We start from the raw sequence: 20754 nt of genomic DNA, 5'->3' as shown, positions 1-20754 counted from the left end.
CTGAGTGAGCATTTGGTGTTATACAACAAATCAGTGTGTCCATGGGGAAGACGTTTACTTCTACACTCAGCATCCCCTTACTTGACTGAAGTTCATCTAGGGTTGAGTGAGGCTTTGTGAATTTTCCTCTGCTCTCTTTTCTTTTTCTTTTTTCTTTTGGAATACATTGGTTTATGTGTATGGGTGTTTGCTTGCATGTAGTATCTGTGTATCACATGGATATAGTGCCTGACAAAGCCTTGGATCTCCTGAACTAGAGTTACATATAGTTGTTAGCTGCCATGTGGGTGCAGTGAGACTAATTGGTCCTCTGGACCAGCAAGTGGTCTTAACTGCTAAGCCATTTCAGCCATTTCTCCATCCTTGAACCTAATTACTTAATCTTGTTATAAAGATGAGATTTTCTTTTTGTTTCCCTTGGTACTAGGGATTGACTCCACAGCCCCGTTCATGCTAGGTAAATGCTCTATGTTCCTTTTCTGTTTTTGAGACAGGCTCAGTAGCCCACACTGTTGTCAAATGCCCTACTTAACCTAAAATGACTTTGAATACCCTCATCCTCCATCTCTTTAACCTCCCTAGTGCTAGGTTACATTTGTCCTGTCCTTGATCTCAACTGTTTAGTAGAATATGGTTTTGAACTTTGGTTCATCCTGCTTCCACTAAGTGAGTTCTGGATTCCAGGCATGTGCCACTGTAGTTAGAGTTTTCCTGCCTGGCCCACAGTCAGGACAAATCTCTCTTACCCGCCAGTCCCACAGTCGCTCAGACCCAACCAAGTAAACACACAGAAACTTACATTGTTTAGAAACTGTATGGCTGTGGCAGGCTTCTTGTTATCTACTTCTTCTATCTTAAATTAACCCATTTTGTTAGTCTATACTTTGCCACATGGCTTGTGGCTTACCAGTGTCTTTACATGTTGCTTTTCATGGCGGCGGCTGGCGGTGTCTCTCCCCAGCCTTCTACTTCCCAGAATTCTCTTCTCTCTTGTCCCGCCTATACTTCCTGCCTAGCCACTGGCCAATCAGAACTTTATTTACATAGAGCGATATCCACAGCATGCCACCATTCCCAGTTTATGTGGTACTGGTGATGGCTTCCAGGACCTTACTGTGTGCTTGCTAAGCCATCTCCACTTAGTTATTTTTATTAATACGAAACATGTTTAGACTTTGTATGTTCTTGATCAGGGGACATGCTGATCTTGGTATCACTCCAAATTTAGTCTATGTACAGGTAGATTGGGCAATCTGAACTTTTTAAGTGACCAGGCAAGAGGTTCGTGCTATTTTATATGTACTCCGATCATTTTGGCTCTGTGGCTTCATTTATTTTCTTAAAGCCCATGTCAGTCTTCTATAAAAAAGAAAACGGTGAAGGACTGTCTGTGTTAGAGAGAGATGGCTCAAAATTAGTCCAACACACCTCAAAACCAGGGTAATAGTTTTGGTGAGATTTTTTTCCCTGATTAATCACTGATACAACTTTATAAATGAGTATTTTTCTTGCATGCTAGAAATTAACCCTAGGGCCTTGAATGTGCTAGATAAGTGCTCAACCACTGATCGATAATTCCACCTCGGCATGCCTTATTTGACAATATTACCTCACAAAAACGGTTTGAGGGAAGAAGGATTTTATGGGTTTTTTTAATGTATTTATTTTGTATGTGAGCATGCACATTCCATGCTGCACATGTGAACTTTGGTAAGTTGGTTTTCTACTTTTATCATAAGAGTCCCAAGGATGGGAAAGTCAGTACTTTTCCCCAATGGGGCGTCTCGCCAGCCCATGTAAGGATTTGTTTGGCTCACAGTTTCAGAAAACACAGTCCAACATAGTTGGGAGGGGTTGATGCTTCCTCTACTGCTTTGGCAACTTCAGGTACTATTTCTTCCATCTTGATGCAGAGAATCTGGGAAGTAGAATGTCTGGGCTACTAGCCTCAAAGGTCTGCTTCCACTAACCTACTTCTCGAAAAAACCAAGTCGACTTTGGCTGGGGACCAAGTTTTCAAACACATGAGCCTGTGGGGACATTTTACCTTGGTGATTTTTTTTTCTTTGATTATAACACCGTCCTAGTTAAGTTAGGAACTATGCTTTGGGTGATTTACTATGTCAATCCTTATATTTGACTTTCAGGATTCTGAGGAGTAATGCGTCCGTGAATATCTCAGACAGAGACGTGCACAAAGGAACAGGTATCTCACTCCATTAGGTAAGTGCTTGTTGACCATGGAAGAAACCTTTTGCTGGTGCAGTGGCTCACACCTGTAATGCTACCACTTGGGAGGCGGAGCCAGGCAGGGCTGCATAGTTAAGACTCATCTCACCAAAAAAAAAAAAAAAGGGAGTAGGGGAGGGAAAAAACCTGCCCTTTTCCCTGTGGCTTTTTTGTGGTATTGTATTCAATAGCTTTTCTAAGACTGAGCTAGCCTTACATTTCTGGGGAAACTCTCTACTTCCCAAGGCATCTAAATTCAGTCTGTTAAATTTGCTATTTTTAATTTTATTCTTTTTTTTTTTTTTAATTCATTAGTGTTTTATTTCCAGATTCCAATTTTGGGTGGGGAAGGTTGAAAGTCTTTTGTCATTTGGTGGAATCATTCCTGACATGGTTTTGCCTGATTTTTCAAACTAAGGAGATCTCAAACATAACACCATGACATTAAATATGCTTTAATGACATCATTTTAAAACTGACGCACAGTATCTAGCCACTGTCTGAATAGAGGACATTAATTTACATTTGCTGTTTCGACTTATCTCAGTCACTGTTCTCCTTTCCTCCTTTTCTGGAGATAGAATCCAGGGCTGTTACAAGCTAGGCCCCCAGCCCAAAGTGCTCTCTTAATTGTATTTACATAGAGAGAACTACAGTTAGCATCCTTGTGGGTCAGTTATTCAATATTCTGCTTATCTCCTAAGATTGGATGAAGTGTACAGTCCCTCTAATGAATATGAGAATAGCCATTTTTTCCACATTGCACATTTATTCTAGTAAAGCATATTAAGTGTTTTTTTTTTTTTTAATTCACCTATTACAAAATAAATGTAGTGGTTCATGCCTATAATGCTAGCAGTTGGAAGACTAAGGCTGGAACATCACTGGAAGATGGAGTCCAGCATGTCCTATGTTACGTAATTCTGTTCTCCAAAATACCACAAACAAGAAAAAAAAATTTTTTTTTTACTCTTTGTGAAAGATAATTTCTTTGATTGCTAATGAAATAAAACAGGCGTAGTGTTTCTTGGCTCTTTGAGTTTTGTTCCTTTTTTTACGACAATTTTTGTTTTTCGAAGACAGGATTTCTTTGTAGCCCTTGCTGCCCTAGAAGTAGCTCTGTAGACCAAGCTGGCCTTGAACTCAGAGATTTACCTGCCTCTGCCTCCCAAATACTCAGGATGAAGGCATGTGCCACCAGGCCCAGCCTCCATTTATTTTCTGAATTATTTTCTGTATTGTTTGTATTTGTGAATGAGTGCAGACGCTCACTTGTATGCAGTGTGTGCAGAGAGCAGAGGACAACATTCAAGAGTTGCTTTTCTCCTTTGGTCTTAACTAAGGCAGTTTCTCTGGTTTCTGCTGGTTACTTGTCTTCATTTTTTTTACTGCTGTGCACTCCAGGCTAGTTCGCTAGGGAGCTTCACGAAATTTTACTGTCTGTCCTTTTGGAGTGCTGACTTGACAGACAGGTCCCACTAAATCCGTCTTTTTCCATCTGTAGTACCTTTTCCCACTGAGCTATCTATCTCCTTGGCCCTCCTTAACTTCTTTAGCAATTCATGGTATCAAGCATGTTAGGCAATTAGAGTTTCTTTTTTGTTTGTTTTGGTTTGGTTTTTCACGACAAGAGTTTCTCTGTGTAGCCCAGGCTGCCCTGGAACTTGCTCTGTAGACCAGGCTGGCTTCGTACTCAGAGATTCACCAACCTCTGCCTCCTGAGGCCTATTCAACCACTGCCTGGCTAGTTATTTGTGTTTCTTACACTGAGTTGGAACTCTGTTTGATTTGTTTTTGTGAATTTGACTTTTTGTTGGGGTTTAAGACATGGGATGGAAATGATCAGCTCTGGAGACAATTGTTTGCTTTGATTTGATGTTTCTGAGACAAGGTATCATAGCCTAGGGTGCCTTGGATTTCACTGTGTATTCCGTGCTGGCAACAGACTCATGGCAAGTATCTCATCTTAGTTACTTAAGGGCTGGGATTAAGGCTTGGTCCCATATTGAGACTTATTATCTCATATTTCAGATATTTTACAAATGTTACAAATATTTATGCAGCTAGCCCTAGTATCCTTTTCTTTGCGAATTCTTACCTGTGTATTTACATTTTTTGTTTGCTTTTTTTCTTTTTTTTTTTTGTTTTTTTTGTTTTTTGGTGGTTTTTTTTTGTTGTTGTTTTATTTGTTTTTCGAGACAGGGTTTCTTTGTGTAGCTTTGTGCTTTTCCTGGAACTCACTGTAGACCAGGATGGCCTCGAACCTGAGATCTGCCTGTGTCTGCCTCCCGAGTGCTGGGATTAAAGGAGTGCACCACCGCTGCTGCCGCCGCCCGGCCGATTGTTTTTCTTTTTTATTTGAGGCAATGTTTTGCTACTTAGTCCAGTCCAACCTCAAATTCATAATCCCCCTGCCTTTTCCTTCCAGCTACTAGGATTACAGGCATATGCCACTAATAAATAATATGTCTAGTTTCCACTTACCTTTCATAAGATAAACATAAGTATAATTTCCTGTAGTTTATAATCCATTTATTTTTGCAATTTTTGTTTTGTTTTTTGTTTTTCTAGACAGGGTTTCTCTGTGGTTTAGGTGCCTGTCCTGGATCTCGCTCCGTAGACCAGGCTGGCCTCAAACTTATAGAGATCCACCTGCCTCTGCCTCCTGAGTGCTGGGATTAAAGGCGTGTGATACGACTGCCCAGCGTAATTTTCATTTTTAAAAAAATTTATTTGTATTAGTTGTGTTCCTACATATATGTGTGCACACCTCAGGGGTGCCTGGTACTTTGCAGGCCAGAAGAGGGTGTTGGATTCCTTGGAACTGGGGGAGCTACAGATGGTTGTGAGCCTCCGATAAGGGTGCTATAAAGTGACTCAAACCTCTTAAAGACCTGACAGTGCTCTTTCCTTCTGGGCTACCTCTCCACCCTGTGCCCCGCCCTCCATAATTAGTTATCTTAATGTCTAGCATCTTCAGGGTTGGGAGGTGCAGTAAGGGTATTGGTGAGGACCTCAGTAGTACTGAGTTCCAGAATCTCCCCAGTGTTCTGCTTCTAACATAATATACTATTCTCCCAGCTCCTCTTTCTTTTGATTATCTGCTCAGCTTTACTATCACTGGCCTATGCTCTCATGGGAATTTGCAAAGTTTTCATATTAGGTATGATAGCTTCATTTTGATGAGCTTGATGGGTTTTGCTGTTGTAGCACAAAAACAAATATAGGCAATGCATAAACACCTGAGTGCATTTGTGTTCAAACACAACTATTTTATACAAAGTGAGTGAGCTTTATTTGGGTGGAGGCTGCAGTTTACCAACAGCTGTTTTATTACAGTTTGCTCTTATAACCTGTATTTATGCGCCCAATGTTCATGGCTCTGATTCTCTGCTATAACTTTTTTAAGATTCATTTCTTTTCTCTGAGTGTTTTGCCTGCACGAATGTAAGTGTATCGCATGTGTGCAGTGCCCACAGAGGTCAGAAAAGGGGTGTTAGGCACCTAAAACTGTAATTACAGAACCTGGGTCCTTTGTAAGAACAGAAAATGCTTTTAACTGCTGAGCCATCTCTCCAGCCCCAACTTTATAAAATGTTGGAGGTTTTTTTGTTGTTTGCTCATTTGTTTTAATTGTTTGTTTTCTTTACTGAGGCTCTGGCTCTTTAGCCCAGACCTAGAACTCACTGGCTAGCTCGGGATGATTTCGAAACCTGCAGTGATTCTCAAGACCCCACCATAATTAGAGATGTTACTGTACTCTAATGGGATGAGTTTATATCTTCAGTTTCTCCCTCCAGTTTTTGGCTACTGATGGCCTACCTGTTTCCATATCACAGGTTTTTTGTTTCAGAGAACACAGGTCTTAGCCATCTAACCTCGGGACTTCCGGTGTCATTAGGATCATGTACTGTGCTGTAAAAGTGATTGATTGCATTACTTCAGTATAATTCCAAGTAGCTGCATTCCTTTTGCCATAGTTTGCTTACTCTGAGAGTGATAAAACAGCGACCAAAAACTTGGAGAAGGAAAGCATTTATCTACATTGCCATAGACTAAAGCCGAGGTAGGAAATTAAAAGACCATGGAGGAATGCTTGTTCCCCTGCATTGCTCTGCTGTCTTTATTGTTCAGCCGAGGCTCACCTGCCTAGAAGTGGCAGGACTAATTGGCTGGGGCCCTCTGCATCACTCGCAATCAAGAAAATTCCCTCAGATATGGCCACAGGCCAGTCTAATGGAGACAGTTCCTCAATTAAGGTTCCATCTTCCCAGGTGTGATTAAAAATCAAAATTACCTATCACCATTTGAAAGGATATTCCTCTCACTCCATATGTCACTGTAGGAACAGGCTTAAGTTTCTGAAACTGGTCTCTGATGTAGTATCATGGCTTTCAGCTTGTCTCTGGTTCTCTGTGCATGTCACCTTGCCTCTGCTGCCGACAGGTGTCGTCATACTGTCTCCTTAACATGTTATCTCCATGTGGAGGCTTTTCCTTCACTCCTCACTGGAGCTTTTTTTGTGATCTATGGGCATGGCCCCCTTGTACCTTTTGCTCTGTAGAGGCTGTGCTTCAGCTGTCATCCCTCTCCAGTGTCTTCAGTTTTTCAAACTGATTCCTCAAGGCTTGTGATGTTTCCTGAGACTGTGGCCATGGCGATTCCTATTTGTCAGGTCTCGGCCATTTTCTACTGTTGTTTGTTATATGTGTGTATAAATCAAAATTGCTTCATCCTAAAACAGTCCAGTTAATGGAAGTATAACCAGTATTATTGAATTGCTTTAAAACCTGAAAGGCAACCTAGCTTGGAGTGGTATCATATCTGACTGTTTTTCACCTTGACCGTCTCACAGATAGCTCTGCAACCCTATTCTCCTTGCATTTTCTTGCTTTCCCCCTTCTGCTAACTCAGTTCCTCCTCCTTTTTCCCCTACTGTAGATGAATCGTTTTTGCTTATTTCTAGCTCTTGAGTCATTCCTATTGGTTCATAACTTGATCTTAACTGTTTCATGACTCTTCAATGGATTGTAGTGTTTTCTTTTATATATGCACTTACTCCATTAGCTGGCTTTTGTTTCTTTCTTTTTGTGTATTTTGTTTTTGAGACATAGCATCCTGTAACACATGCTGGCATCAAAGTTACTATGGTAGTCGAGGCCTCCCAAACATGAGATACAAGTATACCGCCATACCTAACTTGTGTTTGTTTATTTATTCAGTGGTGCTGAAGATTAAACCTAGGGTCTCGCACATACTAGACAAGTGTTCTACCATTGAGCTACATTGCAAGGCTTTGTTTTTTGCAACTTTAAGTTATATAGAATTTTGTCACCTTGTCCTTGTTAGAGGAAATTTTTGTGGTATGAAAAGTCTTGGGCTGTTGGCCAGCTTATGGGTACATGTCCTAATGTCCTTGAATCTGATCCCTTTTTTTGGGAGGGGGTGTGTGGGCTTGTCTCAGCCGTTGTGGGTTTAGTGTATATACATAGTTAGCTACAAGAATGGTTCCTTAGCCGGGCTTATTTGATGGTTTTTTTTTCAAGTTTCCTTTGGGCATGGGTAGGAGTGATATTGTTGGTTGAATTCTGAATTGAATTTAAAAGTTTTTGTTGCAGCAATTTTAACATCGCTCAAAGATTCACTTTCTAGTGGACCTAAGATGTTATTGTTTTTATTTTGCTTTGTTTTAAATGTTGTTCCTCCATCTTGTATTCCTGCTGAGGCCATCCAGGTTTTAGAGAATTTGATTTCTGTGATGGAAACTCATGGAAAACTACCGAACTCTATTCTAGAAACCCAAGGTCAGGATGTCCTTGCTAACTTATCTTACCTTCTGTTAAACTGTTTGTTTGTGCAGGAACCCCTCCAGGTAACTGCTTATCTTAGTGACTGTAAACTGCCTGCCTTTTGCCGGACCCCTCCAGGTAATGATTTATCCTAGTGACTGCCTGCCTGCCTTTTGCCACACCCCTCCAGGTAATGGCTTATCCTAAGTGACTGCCTGCCTTTCGCCAGAACCTTCCAGGTGGTGGCTTATCTTAGTGCCTGCCTGCATATGCAGGACCCCCTCCAGATAATGGTTTATCTTAGTGACTGCAGGACCCCTTCCTGGTAATGGCTTATCTTAATGACTCCCTGCCTCTGCAGGACCCCCTGCCAGTAATGACTTCTCTTAGTGACTCACTGCCTCTGCAGGACTCCCTCCAGGTAATAATTATCTTAGTGACTTCCTGCCTGTGCAGGACCCCCTCCAGGTAACAGCTTATTTTAATGACTTTTTTAAACTGCCTGCTCCTTGAACTACACCCTGTAGCTACCAACTGACATGCCAGGACATGGATTTTGCTTTCAAAAACTAAGTCCTCTCGACACTCAGGGCTTTTACTAGGTGCCCAAATACTTGGGTATTGCCCCAGCCAACTGCAATAAAGACTTTCATTTGACTATAAACTCTTTGAGTGGTCATCTCTAGGAGGCTACTGCTGTCACATGCTCACCAAGTTTCCATATCCGGGTTCTCCTTTCTCTTCACTCCATGGCAAAAATCTACAAAATCTAGGATTTTTTTTTCTTTTAAGATTTATTTATTGTGTATAGTGTTCTGCCTGCATTGTTCTTGTAGGCCAGAAGAGGGCGCCAGATCTAATTGCAGATGGTTGTGAGCCACCATGTGGCTCTGGAAGGACCTCTGGAGGAGCAGTCTTTGTTCGTAACCACTGAGCCATCTCTCTAGGCCCCGGGTTGTTTTTTTTTGTTTGTTTGTTTTTGTTTTGTTTTGTTTTGTTTTTAATGTTCTTTAGGACTATCAGAAAATGAGTCTAAATTTCCACTGTGATGAACTTTGTAGCGCAACTGGTAGAGCATTTGCCCAGTGTCTGTGAAAGACCTGGCTCAATGCAATACTCTGGGATGGGCCAACCAAAAAGAAAGATAGGAATGTTTTGGAGACACTTTCTTTCCTTTATCTTTTATCATTTTTCTTCCTTTTCTTGTTTGCTTTCCATCTTTGTTTTCTTTCGTTGTTCTGGGGCCTGTCCATCACTGAAATCACTCCATAATTCTTGCTGGCCTTCAACTCTCAATCATTTTCTGCCTGTGCATTCTGGGGACTGAGATTATAGTTGTGTGCCACTACACACACCTTAGTGGCTAAGACTTCCAATATTGTCAAAAAAAAAAAAAAAAGGATTTTCTAAAAGTTCCTAACTAATTCATGAAACCATGTACCCACTGGGAGGCTATCCCACTTAGTTTTGCTTTATTTTTTGGAGATAAGGTTTTACTCCATCGCCCAGGCTGGTCGGGAGCTCAGGAGAATCCACCTGCCTCTACCTCCTGAGTGCTGGGATTTGCAGACTTGAGCCATTGTGAGCTCTATTGTCCTTCTTACTATTTCTTCCACAGTATAACTGCTCTGCTGAGCTCACCTAATGACCAGTCTCTGGCAGTCCTGCTGTAGAAAGGGACTGGTGACTGGGATAATATGCAGTTACATGTGTAAGGGCACCTGAATATGGTAATGCCACTTAGGGATGACAGTTGGTTCAGACACCGTCTAGGGAACTGAGCATCAGGAGTACATGTTCGTGCAGGCTTTGCCGTTCATGTAGCTAGCTGAGCTACCCTGTCTCTCTGCTTACTGTTTGTGTTTTATGCCTCCTACTAGGTACCTGCACGTCTGTCTTTCTCTAGTTCTCTAGCTTTCCTCTTCTTTCTCTTGATTGGCTTCCTTATGCTGTCTCTAGCTTAGGCCCTCATGGCCTCATCTTTGTGTTGCGTGCTGGCTTGTAACGCATCTTTTGTCGTCAACTCTGTTGACTGATTCCTTTCAATAGCCCAGTTTCAATAACTGAGAACCCAAATTGCTAGACCTGTCCAGTTCTAGTTTAGCTTGGTTTATATGATGATGCCTCTACTTTTATTCTGCTTGGTTCTTACGTTTTCTAGTGTACAGTTAACAACTGACTTCTCCCATCCTCTGTTTCAGGGGTTTCAGTTGCAAATGGCTGCAGGATCCAGATGGGGTACATGTGTGAGATGGTTCCTGATATTCACTGTCTTCTTTTTCCTTGAAAAGCTGGTTTATGTGTTGTTTTTCCTTTGCCATTCTTTAATTTATTGTAATGATTAATGGATGCCAAGAGACAAGTGATTCTTAGAGGATGGGAGTGTTTGAGACCCTGACCAACTTAATGTGCAAAACACATCTAAAGGGAAAGGCTAGGCTAGCACTTGGCTACTGCTAAATGTCTGGTAAGGTCGATCCAAGAGTCCCAGAATTTCTGGCTGTACAAGGAAATATGAGTAGTTTCAAAGTATTTTTGCTTTCAGTGTTCTCAGGACAAGAGAGTATGTTTATAGCTGCTTTAATGATCTCACAGCCTCTGCTTCTTTGTAATTGTATCGTTTTCATGTTACTGTTTTCTTATGTTATGAAATAAGGGGATGTAGAACAATTCCTGTGAAATTCAGCTGGAAGTCTGGTAGTTTCCTTTGGACAGAGGGCAGAACTACTGGAGCACAGTTTTGAGTGTATTTGAGTAAGTTGGAATGAAATAATCCAGGAAACAAAAGGTCATTATACGTGCATAAAAACAAGAAAACAGTAGCCCCCATCTGGTCCTAAGAATAAACATTATTGTAAATGTTTTGTTTGTCCTAGCTGTGTGTCTGTGTATCTTTCATTTAATGTAATTGTTCTCCCTACTGAAGGAAATGCCATGAACAAACTAGCATTTAATGTAATTGTTCTCCCTACTGTGGGTTAATTTACTGACTAGATACTGAAGGAAATGCCATGAACAAACTAGCATTGCCTATAGACATGTCTTCTTAGCAATACAATATTGCTGTAAAGTCAACTGATCATTTAAAAATTAACATTTTGGGGCTGCAGAGGTGGTTTCATGGTTAAGAGCACAGACTGTTCTTGCAGAGGACCTGGATAGTTTGGTTCCCAGCATCCATATCAAGTGGCTCACAACTGACTATAACTCAATTCCAGAGGATTTAATGCCTCTGGCATCCATAGCTCCCTGTACTCACATACACATGCCCATCTATCCCCACCCCACCCCCACATATGCATAATGACAATAAAAACATTACGACATTTTCCCTGAAAATCAAAGTTGAGAGGGGTTCTCATGCAGCCCACACTGGTCTTGAATTTACTGTCATCAAAATGCCTCTGAACTCCTGACCCTCCTTCCTTTGCCTCCCAGGTGCTAGAATTACAGACATTTGCCATCATCCCTGGCAAGAGCTAAGAGTTTTTGTTTTCTAAGGTTCTTCTGAAATAGCAGAAAGTAGCTGTAAATTTCTACAGCAAGAAATTGTGCATCAGCTAGTGGATTTGCCCAGTCTCTGAAGCCCTGGGTTTGATCCAGCACAATGTGGGAATGGGAGGCCAGGAGCAAGCAAGGAAAGATTCATCATATGGGCTTTTCCCAGTGAGGCCAAGTTATAGGAGTGCGTTTAAACAGGACATTTATTGTTTAGCGTACTGTATGGTAAGCTGTTTTCCTTTTTCATGTAACTTACCCAGCTATTGAAGACTTTTAAATTTTTCTGCAGTGTGTGTGTGTGTGTGTGTGTGTGTGTGTTCCCATGAGTGTTGGTGTGTCTATTGATATCAGTTGTCTTCCTCAGATACTCGCCACCTTATAATTGAAGCAGGGGCTCAGTGAACCCAGTAGCCTCCAGTTTGACTACTCTAGGTAGACAGCTTGTTCTGGGCAATCCCTGTTTCCACCTCACAAGTACTCGGATTACAAGGGAGCTATGATGCCCACACTTTCCAACATTCAGCTTGTGCTGGCAATCCTAAACTGGGTTCTTAAGTTTCAACCAAAAGTGCTTTGTCCACTGAGCCATCTCTTCAGATGTTACTGCTTGACTTTGTTTATTAGAAGGGACAGAGGGAGACGGTGAGGGGAGGAACGTGTCCATGTGAGATGTTGATTTGGCTCCTTGAGATCAGAGGACAACATGCAGAGTCTGCTCTCTCCACCAGGTACATGTTGGGGACTGAGCTCACGTTGTCATGTGCGGTGGCAGGTCCCTTTACCTGCTCAGTCATCTCACTGCCCCCCTAGGTTTTTTATTTTGTTTTTGTTTTTTTTTTTTCTTCCTGTGGTTCTAAAATAAGAACCCAGGACCTTCTACCAAGTGTATGCTAGGCAATCATTCTATTACTGACTTTTCTACATACATCTGTGCCTACTGGGGATTAAAAATGTAGGTAAGTGCTCTGTGAGCCATGGCCTTAAACCCTCTTTTAAGTTGCCCAGGCTAGCCTTGACCTTGAAATGTTTCTGCCTCAGCCATCTGAGCAGCAGCAAGAATTATGGCTCTACCTAATCAGCTCTCTCACAAATTGTTGTTGGAATTTTTTTTTTTTGGTTTGGTTTTTTGAGACAGGGTTTCTCTGTGGCTTTGCACCTTTCCTGGAACTCCCTTTGGAGACTAGGCTGGCCCCCGAACTCACAGAGATCTGCCTTGGCTCCGCCTCCCGAGTGCTGGGATGCACCACTGCTGCCCGGCTCCAAATTCTTCTTAATAATTATAGAGACAGGCTATTACTGTGTAGCTCAAGCTGGCCTGGAACACAATCCTCCTGTTTCTTTTTGAAGGCTGTGGTGCCAAGGCTAGCTCACTTAAGTCATTTTAAGTATATGGTGTTTCTCAAGAATTTAACTAGGTCTCATCGAGAACTTCACTGAAAAAGTTTTCTCATTTGTAAGTCCATTGCTCAGGTAGATTTGTAAGTTGCCTTGGTATTAAAGCTTTGTGATACTGCTCCTAATCTGTTTCAGCTGCATTTTGCTGAGCTTTCCACATCACTTCATGTCTAACTTTACTTCATTATGTACCCAAGTCCTAATTAATATTTGAGGTGAAGGCTGATGGTGTATTTCAATTATGTTTCTAGGGGCTATGCCCCATTGCAGCATATATATATATATAATACATATGTCTCTGGCTGCATTCCTCTGAATGTTAATAGTTGGCTCCCCAATGTGGCAGCTAAAAGTGTCCTTCTATTTGGCAGGAGTGAGAAAACCCTGCAGCCTGAGGAGGTCCCTTTCTACTTAGAGAATGTTAGGAAGGTAAACCTGGGTGCTTGAGTTTCAGAGTGAGCACAGTGAAGCAAAGTTAGCAAGCATATTAAGTACTTAAGCTCATGGGCTGCTCGGGAAATACAATACATAATCTCAAGGTTTCTTGAGAGTTGAGGTTAGACATAATTACAAGGTCCACATTTATCTCTTGGCTTTTGAAACTACATGTCACAAAGGATTACAATGAGAATTTAAGATCAATCAAAGTTTAAACTTTCAAGTTTAAAATTTAGTAAGAATATTTTAGCTGGTGTATTTACTTCAGATCTTCGAGAATATTCTTTTGTAAGTAAAGTTATCACGGGCTTATGTGGTAAGGGACTGTTGATTCATTCTTTGAGTTCCTGCTGAAGATGATGTCATGGGGTAATCAATCGGGCTCTTAGGATAAAGACCTGAGACAGACTTTCAGGCACCTTTCAGGGGTCTGACACAGGGCATTGTAAAAGCTGACAATGAAATTCCTCAGTCTTATCTTTGTGCTTTGAGTCTTCAAGATAAGATAGGTTAGGCATCTCCAGATTTTAGATAGTCATGGATCATTAACATCAGCCATCTAATCAAAAAGGAAGAAAACAGAAACTAAAGGCAGATATTTCAAGGTTATGTCCTTGTTTTAGTGACCTCTGGACCAAGGTAAGGACAAGATCCATTCCTGTAGCAAAAGAAATTCTAAGTCCTTGTTACCAAAAAGCAATTTATGGTATTTCATTAAATAGAATCAGTATATTAAAGATATTACATGTATTGGTTAACAAACAAATGAGTAAATAAATGAGCAGAGACACACATTCAAATAAAAAAAAATTTTCTGGAGCTGAGGATTGAACCCAGGGCCTTGCGCTTGCTAGGCAAGTGCTCTACCACTGAGCTAAATCCCCAACCCAAATTTTTTTTTTTTAAGTAAAAGGCACATGACCATCTTTTCAGTCATCCAGTTCTTTGTTTTTTTTTATTATTTTCATATTTTTTTATTTGCGTTGAATACCCAGTGCTCTTAACCACTGATCCATCTCTCCAGTCCCCAGTTGGCCAGTTCTGAGTCTCTGAGTTCGAATGGCTGGTTTACCTCATTTGTTCATTTATTTTGTATAATCTATGTGTAAAGACTAATATTTGCATTTCTATTTCTTGAAAAAAGCCAAAATATTATTTCATGAATTAGAAATTCACATTTCAATGTCTGGCAATTAAGATGTTTTATTGGAGCTTAGCCACTTATACATTGAACATACTGTGGTTGCTCTTAAGTATATGGGAGAGTTTGGAGTAACCGAGAACCCAGAGACCTCCAAAAGCCTCAAACATTGCTCATTGACTAAGCTGCCATGGGCCTATGCATTGTTTTTAGTAGCTTTAAATGCCAGGGTAGAGACTTTTTGATTGCCCAACAAAATGGTCCTCATTCTATTATATTGAGACTAAAGGACACCACATTTCCTTATTCCCAACTCTTTCCCCATAGGCTGGCAGAACCTAACCCTCTAAATTCCAGATTGCTTGCTGGATTTAGAGAAAAGCCTCTACGGTCAGTCCTTTCTCCCCACTTCCCCCCCAGACAGGGTTTCTCTGTGTAGCTTTGTGCCTGTCCTGGAACTCACTCTGTAGGCCAGGATGGCCTCGAACACACAGAGATCTGCCTGCCTCTGCCTCCTGAGTTCTGGGATTAAAGGCGCGCCCCACCACCGCACTCTAATCTCCATATTTAATATGACAGCATTGCTGGTAGGAACTCTGGGAAGGATAAGTTTACTTTCTCTGTGAACGCATAATTAGTACTATTATCATTTTAGCATGGCTCAAGGAGAACACGCCTTTCTGGCTGGATTTTCCTTGACCAAGTATTTGACTCTGCTCAACTGGATTAGTTTGTATGGGAGAGAGAATGGAATGCTGCACCTCGAGGTAAATGCATGCTGTTCTTTTAGCTGGGGAAGAATAGCCTTCCTTAAATAGGCTTTTAGTGTTACTGTACAATGACTGCTATTATTTTCATTAGGTTTTATTTGAAAGTCATCAAACTAGTGATGTGCTGAATTCAGTCAAAGAGTACCATTTGGGAACAGGAGATGCTGTTTCTGAACCTTAGCCTAATCTAATAGAGAACTCCTTTCTCTTGGAAGCCAAGCATTTCTGGAGAACAGTATGTCTACTTAAGAATTTTAAAAATCATGTTTCCTTTTTTGCGTGACCATGTTACATGGGGGTTAGAGGATAAATAGGTGGTTGTCTGTTCTCTCAGCATATGGATCATGGGGATCAAACTTCCGCAGCACACATATTACCCACTGAATAATCTTACCAGGCAAGTTTACTTACTTAAAAATGTGATCCCCTACTTAAGAGCTCAGCAGCTCAGCCCAGCGAGTGTTGCAGCTGCAGCCCACATGAGTAAGAAAAACTGGCCTCTGGCTCTTTGGCTAGATCACCGCCCAGCATTTCTTTTTCAGGATTGCCTTTTGATCCATTGTAAAACTACCAAGACAAAGGTTCTTTGCGGCCACCAATGAAGCCACCCCTACATTGTTTTTCTGGGTCCGATCCTCTGGCTCTTCAATTTCCTTTTAACATTTTAGCTTTTTCTCTTTCTCTGTGGCAGTCATTCTCAATATTTGGGTCAAGAACCCTTTATGGGTCACCTAAGACCATCAGAAAACATATTTGCATTATGATTCCTATCAGCAAACTTAGGTTTATGAAGTAGTAATGAAGGTCATTTTATGGTTGGGGTCACCACAACATGAGGAATTATATTACAGAATTGCAGTCCCGAAAGTCACTAGGATTTACCCTGACCCCTAAGCCATTCCAAATATGAGGCTTCTTACATGGTTACTCTGAAACCAAAACTTGAGCACAATCTGGGAGCTTTCTTAAGTGCTCACACAAAGGACCTGCTTGACTTACACAGAGGGCAGCCTGTTCCGTCTTAGGAAGCTACATCTTTTTGGCCATTGCTAACTAGCACTGTCTTAACACGAGGGTAAGCAGCTTGAAAAGGGACACAGATCCTTATGTAGAGTGTCTGCTCTAAAGAGGGTTCATTGATTAGCACCCATTGATTTTTTTTTTTTTTTTTTTTTTTTTTTTTTTTTAGGTATGAGCATGTCAACTATGGGTGCCATAATCAGGCTCCTTTCTGTGACCTGACTTAAAACTAAAGCAAACAGTATTAGTTTTAACTTGATTAATAGCTTGGCGTCTCATCTATTACAGAGCAAGGTGGAAATCCTAGGAGGAATAGTAAACTAATATTCGGGAATTCTGTACCGAAGTTTATGGGTACAAGAGATGGGTAGGTGTCGGGGGCTTGACCTTGGGATAAGTGGGAAAGAACATCAATCTGATATATTTTTCAAAGGAGAAAAATGCTGCATAGTACTTCAAAGAGCTAACAATCTAAGAAGAATGTACTCTTCAGCAACTACTAGTTAGTACCAGTCCTTCACTAGCTTACTGGCCTTTCGAGAGTTGTTGAGAGTATAGTTAGCCAGCACTTATGGGTTAGCAAGTTGACGTTAAGCACTAGTTTTCTCTTCACAATTAAGGATTTTTTTTGTTTGTTTTTTCGAGTCAGGGTTTCTCTGTAGCTTTGGAGCCTGTCCTGGACTAGCTCTGTAGACCATGCTGGCCTCGAACACACAGAGATCCACCTGCCTGTGCCTCCCAAGTGCTGGGATTACAGGCGTGCGCCACCACCGCCCGGCTAGGATATTCTTTTAAAAAGTTAACTAACACCTTATTTGGTCCTCAGGGGATCTAAGTAAGTTAACCGTTAGTCATTTTTGTGTGCTGGTGAAATTTCAAGTTTCCCTTGTTCACAAACTCCAGAAGGGCTCTTTTGCATGGCTGTACGTTTCACTGGTCTCTGCCATGTAAGAACTGGGAGTTGTTCATTCACATGACATTGTTTTTTCCTGGGAGACTTGCTATACCCTGCTTTTAAATTAGAGGAGTAGTCTATAGTCTGAAGGACAAGGTTTGTGCATGCACTTGAAATAAGGTGAACCAAGAAAACCTATATCGTTAGGTGTAGACAAGATAACATGATAAATCGATGGTTTTTTTCAGAACACAGCTTGTGGGCATTGACATTAAGAATGTTGATGAAAGATTTATAGTGAAGAAGCTAAAGAATACTCTTGTCATCAGGAGGAGGAATGAGCCTGAATGTAGCAGTGTCCTCTGCTTTTCTAACCCATGTCAGAAAAGTTTGTGATAACCCCAAGGAAGGTAAACTTTTGATCCCTGTCATGTAAAATGACTGAAATGAATTGTATTTATCACACAATATTCAGTTATGACCTTTGAGATGAGGTGCTTAGCGGTGCCTATTTTTTATCACCTGAATATATCCATTGTACTTCCTCAAATTCCAGTATCGTCACATTAAAAAGCATTCAGGAAAAGAATATGTTGTACTTTAATCTTGAAAAGTAACAATGTTATGATGGAAGATTCTTCCACATTGTCCATTCCTCTACATGCACTCACATGTCACATACTCAAGTTTAAATAGTAATAATTTAAAAAATATAGCGTGACTGGGTGTAATGGTAATTCATGTTACCTCTGCTTTCAAGTGGCTGAAGCAGGTGAATTGCCGCCTTCTTGATTTTTAAAATCAGATTCCAGCACCTAGGGTACCTAAAAAAGTGGTAGGTTTTGGAAGGGGCGGGTGTACAAGAGAACACCAAGGACTACGGGTAACTAGGGAGTTTATTCAATGAGTTATTGTTGCCATGGAAATAGAGATAATGAAGCAATACATGTTGTTCGACTTACCCCCAGAATCATTTAGGTACCAAGAAGAGAATCAGGGGGCAGAGGGTATTTTTTATTTGTTTTTGAGGATGTTGTTACCACAAATCTGTAGTTGGATTTTCTTACTCCAATTCAACAGCTAGGAAAGTTAATTTGGGAGCAGCATGTTGTACTACAGATCTTGTTACTAGCAAATTAGCCAGCTTAGGGCTTCAGAATATGTCCCTGTAGGGTGTCTGTCCTATTGGAGGAGCCTTGAACGGAGCAGGGCACGCTTTATGGCAGTTTCAAAAGAATTACCTTTTCCTATGTATTGTCAAGTGTGGGTATCATTTCTGTATTTGTTTCTCTACTTAGGTGCCTCAGTAATGTTGAAATGCCCCATGTGAGACATAACCTATTTTTCGATTGGAAATTACAGGTTTGTTTCCTTCATTTGTTCTTTACCTTGAACTAAATCTCACAATTTAAAAGGACATAGTTTTTGTTGTACTCTCTTCTAGGTGTCTTACATAGATCCTACCCTGAAGGTGTTTTGCTGGGGAGTGCCTGCAATTATACCCATTAAGCAGTCACATGTGGAATTTGACTAAGGTCATGTAAACAAAAGTGGGTCATGTTATCACAATGCAAAGCAGTCCTTGAAGTTTTTGGGATTCTTAGCGGTCACTGCCTATCTCCTAAGTACGTGTTATCTAACAAACTTAAGATACAATTCTGCCTGGTATGCAGTATCCCTGCCCTTCGGAAACCATCAGTTTACCCACTGGTCAAACTCAAGGCCATTGTATAATTTGAAAATGATGAACTATGCATTAGTAATAGCACTAAAATCCTTTGCTGTAATCAACTAGGAATTTTCTTCTGTGCTTTCAACATTATGCTGATAAACTGGGTTATATTTTGCCAATTTATTGTTTAAGGTGGTCTAAGTATATGATGACTCATACTATCAGTAGATTCTTAGTAATGGTATTAGAGTAGTTTGCTATAAGGGGTGCAAATACCAAAACTTCTGTTCAATAATTCTAGTAAGAATTCAGTTAATGGGAAGAATAAAAGTTGAGATTTTAACAAGCTTCATAGCTACAGGAGGCTTTATTTAATGCCAGAGACATGGAATCTGGATTTCTGACAATTCTGTGACCAAAGTTCAAGAGAATGCTGATTATACGCTTTAAACTGGTTTTGATTGTTTGTTTTGTTTTTCGGGACAGGGTTTCTCTATGTAGCCCTGGTTGGCCTGAAAGTCACTCTGTAGACCAGGCTGGCCTCGAACTCAGAAAGATCTCTCTGCTCTGCCTCCCAAGTGTTGGAATCAAAGGTTTGTACCAACACCATCTGACTTCAAGTTGTTTTTGCTTGTTTTGTTTTGTATCCAACTAAGGACAGTGAAGGGGGATAGGGTCTTGTAGGGACAGAATGGGTTTTCCTTAGACAGGCCATTTTTGACAATGCAGAGTCTGTTGTCTCTTTTATTAACCACCAGATGTCTGTGGTAAGGGAAACCCCCAAATACCTGGCTTAGTAGAACTTTGATTTTAGGGTTAGGGCCTTGGTTTTGTGTGTGGGTGGGTGTTTTATTCCATCTTTATAAACAAAGGAAATGGAGTATCACTGTCTGGCTGCTTCCTGCTGGTGAGCGCAGCATCTTACCAAGTTTTATGGGCTCTAGAGTGATGAAACCTGGCCTCACAAGCATGCATGAACACATGTACCTGTGCGCACACATGCACACACCCAAGATAACATTTTGTTCGTCATTTCTGTGTATTCATAAAGGTGGTATTGTAAGATTTTCTGATGTATTGCTGAACACTATATTGTCCGCTTGGTCCACAAGCTATGTATATTAACCAGGGTTAATATACTACTACGTTTTTCTCATTTGTTTGTAAGACTTTTGAAAAACATACCTCCAAATTTGCTACTCAAAAATATTCAACAGAAGTTGGGCTGTGGTGGTGCACACCTTTAATCCAGCACTCAGGAGGTCAAGGCAGGAGTATCTCAAGTTTTGCCTGATCTACAGAGGGAGTTCCAGGACAGCCTATCTGGAAAACACCAAAAACAAACAAGCAACCAAATTCCAATAGAAGTCTCTAAAGCAGCCAGTTGGAGTTCCCAATTGAAGGAATGCTGGACAGAGCAATAAATCCTCTTAAGTAAATGTTTCAAGTAAAAGAACAAACACTGATATTATAGCTAAGATAAAACATTATCAGATGAGTTATTCATACAAAGAAGCTTGAAACTCACATCAGTTGTTCTCAGTGGATTCTTTCCTTGATTAGCCTCTTTCCAATGTTGACCCCTCTACGGGATAAACCATACTAGCTGTTATGCAGGGCATAATGACTTTAGTTAATCATGAAAGCTATCCTTTAGCTCAGGCTTTATTCCAACTAGCTCTCATAACTTGAATTAAGCTGTCCCGGGGCTCAGTTCCTCACTTCTCTTAACTTTGTTTACTTTAGAGTATGGCTGAAATCTCTGTAGTGCCCATCCTGCTTCCTCTGAGTCTGGCTGCTGACCACCTACCTTTCTTCAAGTGTAAACAAGTAAACACTTGGAAACTCAAGTGTAAGCAACTAAACACTTGAAAACAAACATGCTTGTTTCTGAAGCATGGTCG

General features: G+C 40.9%; 1 long non-coding RNA gene across 5 annotated transcripts in view; it reads left to right on the top strand.

Annotated features, from left to right (window-relative positions):
• LOC118574565 overlaps window positions 1-20754 on the top strand; it is a 51142-nt gene that overhangs the window by 22533 nt on the left and 7855 nt on the right. For 2 of the 5 annotated variants that reach the window (XR_004943741.1, XR_004943739.1), the window contains exons 5-6: window positions 2148-2223; window positions 18477-18540. This is a non-coding gene — a long non-coding RNA (uncharacterized LOC118574565). Of the gene's footprint in view, window positions 1-2147; window positions 2224-8089; window positions 8585-17426; window positions 17589-18476; window positions 18541-20754 lie in introns of those variants that run through there. The other 3 variants (XR_004943740.1, XR_004943742.1, XR_004943738.1) reach the window with 3 other exon arrangements.

This window comes from Onychomys torridus, chromosome X (genome assembly GCF_903995425.1).
Source record: "Onychomys torridus chromosome X, mOncTor1.1, whole genome shotgun sequence".
In the NCBI taxonomy this organism is placed as follows: Eukaryota; Metazoa; Chordata; class Mammalia; order Rodentia; family Cricetidae; genus Onychomys; species Onychomys torridus.
The sequence above is the reverse complement of the archived record's forward strand: the minus strand, read 5'-3'. Positions and strand labels throughout refer to the sequence as shown.